Source organism: Pempheris klunzingeri, chromosome 13 (genome assembly GCF_042242105.1).
Source record: "Pempheris klunzingeri isolate RE-2024b chromosome 13, fPemKlu1.hap1, whole genome shotgun sequence".
Taxonomy (NCBI): domain Eukaryota; kingdom Metazoa; phylum Chordata; class Actinopteri; order Acropomatiformes; family Pempheridae; genus Pempheris; species Pempheris klunzingeri.
Window position 1 is genome coordinate 1,386,072 of NC_092024.1, and position 3,834 is coordinate 1,389,905.

Below are 3,834 nucleotides of genomic sequence, written 5' to 3' on the forward strand. Positions count from 1 at the left end.
AGGCATGGTAAACATTAAATGCATTATTGGGAGAGGAAAATGAGATGGACTGAAGTAGCAAGACAAATCAATCATGCACAAAATAGCCAATGCAATGTTTATACATTTAAACAATATAAACAGATATAAATCAGCCAACACACTGTAAATGTATAGACAATGGATTGATGGATGGATGGATGGAAATTGTGACTCCACCTGGAGAAACATGTTATTTTGTAATTGTATTTTTAAGGATTGATGCAATGACTCAAGAACTGGAGGATTCTCCAAGAATGCTGAAGAAACAAATCTACACACACTTCATTAAAGTCTACCTTTCAGGAAAGACCTTACCAGGTAAAAAACTGAGAATATGTGCTGCTTTCATCAAAGAACATTAGTGAATGGTATATTAATATAGACAAATGCTGAAAATTCAGAATTTAAAATGAAAATTGAATATTGAAACATTTTTTGATGCATTTCTTGCCTCTTGAATCTTTTCAAATAATTCACAGAACCTGGATGCACACAAACTGTGAATGGAAGTGTAGAGTGGCTGCGGAGAAACCTTGGAAAGTTTTCAATCTTTGCAAGTCTTGAGGATCTCAGAAAAATGAACAGCAATTTTTCTGCAGTAAGTAATTCAGAAAATTGATGTGATGTGTGTGAAAAAATGTTTTGAAATATTTTTCGAAGTAAAATTTATATAATTGATGTTATCACAGAAAGAGGCTTTGGAATATCTCTCACCAAGCCAGAGGGCCGAGCTGCTCCTGGATCCAGACAGCAACGCTCTGGAGGATGAGGACATCATAACGGAGGTGTTCACAAGTTTGACAGAGTCCGCTGATGATGAGCAGCTCAATCAGTTCTTCCAGGCTTTTGCACAAGTCAGCAAGCAGGTAAGTGCTTGACCTTTAAGACTGGCATATTTCTCATAAAGTTGGCTGACCAACAGGCCGTGTGCAGCTTGCCCTGGGCTAAAGGATTTGTTTCCAAAAGCAAATTTTTGACTCCAAAAAATCCCATATGCCTCTTTACTGTGATTCTGATGATGCTCTGAGTCATGGCCCTGTAGCACTGAAGTGCAGAGATGTGTCACCAATCTTGGTCTCATTTCAGGCTTGTAAAATGTCTTCCTGAAGTGAAACACCACTTCTTTTTCATTTCCAGACAAACGTCACCTTCATCAGAGACGCAGGTGTACGAGACACCATCTTGAACCTGACCTTGAAAGCCCTTGCTCCTGAATTTGAAGACTTTGAGCCAGAAGACTTTGGGCTGTGGTTCCAGGTCTATCTGTCTCCCGTCATGGCAAGCCTCTATCCTGGCAGCTTGGCGGTGATCCCCAAGAGCATCAGCTGCCAATCTTATGCAGCTATGTAAGTGAGATTTCTCAAGTCCACATGTAGACATTTTGGGTTTGAATGAAGTCAGACAAGTTGCAATCATTTCCCTGTTTTTTTTCCCATAAGACTCGCTGGCATTCGGCAAAGTTTGAGATCCCTGCCACTGCCCCTTTCACGGGATCTGAGATCAAGCATGGAGTCACTCAAGGAGACATTCACACGTACGTGGCAAAATGCTGAAGTGACAAAGGTTTTTCAGAAAAGCCCATTACAGCAGCTGTGATGACAGTTGTACTGATGCCATGCCGTTGTTTCATTTTTCTCTCAAACAGGTTGCTCGCTTCCAGATTCCTTCACGGTAAGTTCAGCTCTGGGTGTTTATTACATGGGTCAGCTATATTTGATCAGAATTTCCAAGACACACATTTGGCACATGAACGTTGTTCAGGAGGCCATGTTAAGCTGTCCTTAAATTGAAGTGGCTTTTGCCACGAGACTGACAACTATACTTTGCTTGTCTCCAGTGCAAAGAGAGCGTCGTTGACGGTAAGTCTGTAAAATACCATACATTTCAAACTTGACAAGAAAATGGCATTGTGAAAGTTCAGTATCTGATACAGCAATAATGTTTTTTCACAGAGGACCTCATCTGTGCTACAGCGGACGGGTAGGCAAATGACTGTTTTGTCCGGTGTTGGGTTTGCATAGGTAAGGCTCTTTTACTCCGTCGGACTAAGGTGACAACGGTTTGCTTGTCATTGTTTTGGTCAGATCACAACTGGAACAGACCCTGTCTACTGGCAATTCCACTGAAGCCTTGTGCAATTTTACCATCACTGAGCATGCCTGCTCCTCGGTAAGATTGTTTTACGTAAGCTGTGAATTCCACAGAAGGATTTGGCTTTTGCTACGTTAGCACCCTGAGACAAATCTCCATATACCACCAGAGTCTTTGCTTTATTTCTTGTCTAATTCTTTCCAAGGCTGCAAATCTCACAGTCAGCAACGTGGTCACACTGATGAAATGCTCGCTGGAAAGCCAAAGGACCTACCCGGTAGAGGTGTGGAAGCTTTTCTTCCAAAAGGCCTCTACAGCACTAGACCAGGCTCTTGAGACATTGGCCACCATGGTATTTAACAATCCCACAATCTCACACAACTGCTGTTTCCCTGCGTGAATTGTGTGTCAAAGCCGGCATGATTTTTCCAATTGTAGGCCCCCAACAACAGCAACCCATCCTTGTCACCTGCTCTGGAGGCTCTTGGAGAGGTGAGGATTGGCAACTTCAGCCAGGCACAGCTGCAGAGTGATGCCTTTGTCAGAAGCTGGTTCCAGACAAAGATTGGTCCCTTTTTGGCCTCTCCGTCGGCCAACTTCTTATTCTGCCTCAGCTCCAGGAACTTCAGCTGCCATACATACCGGACAGTGTAAGCAAATGCTCCGGTGTCAACAAGATTGCATGGGAAGCTGCAGTTTTGTGGTTGTTCAGATGGTAAAAGCCTTCTCTCAAATTTTAGCATCCAGGCACTCAGCAGCCAAAGGGCATCCATGGACAGAGAAAGTCAGCAAACCGTCTTCACTCATTTCATCAAACCATTCCTTTCAAGAAATGACTCATCAGGTAAAGGCAGGCGCTCAGGCTGAATTGGGCAAACTCTTGATAGTATGTGGTGGACTAGCACTGACATGTTTTTATTTCTGTCTTCTTCGTAGATCCTGGCTGTGTCTCATTTATCAGCGGTAGCGAAGAGTGGCTAAAGGCAAACCTTGGCAGCTTCTCTGGTTTTGCCACCCTGCAGGATTTGCAAGCCCTCAACTCCAACTTCTCCAGTGTAAGTGATGACTGCAGTTGTAGCATTCTTCTCCCAAACTGAAATGTCTGACCTGTGGTTTTTCAATCACTGCTCTTTGTTTTCATATTGATTCCCTGTTGTAGGCTGAGTCGTTGTCAGTGCTCACTCCCTCTCAGATGGCACAGGTGGCACTGAGTTCAGTGGCCTCCAATGACACAGACCAAATCGAGCGTGTGTTTGAGCAACTTGAGGAGGGCAACGCTCTGGAAAATGTGGATGAGTTCCTGACAGAGCTGATGGGAAATGGAAAGGTGGGCTCCTCTTGACAGTGTGGGGGGAGGAAGGACAATCCTGGGCCTTTAACCAAGCATAGTCAGTACTCTGTGTGATGTGTATCTAAGGCTCTAAGTCAGTTGCAGGGGCTCACTCATATCAAATCTTTGCTGTCATGCTTTCTAGCCTCCTATATGGCCACTTGCAACACGTAAAGTGTGTGGTGTGTAAATCCACCTTTGTCGTAATTTGACAGGCCCCTGAGTTCCCACCTGCTGTGAGAGATCGCATAATGAACAGGACCTTCATCATCATCAGTCCCCATTTCCAGTACTTCCGGGAAGAGGACTGGTCCGCTTGGTTCCTTGTGAAACTGGGTCCTGCCCTTCCAAGTTTCACTCCAGTGATGCTCGAGATTGCAACCTCAAACATA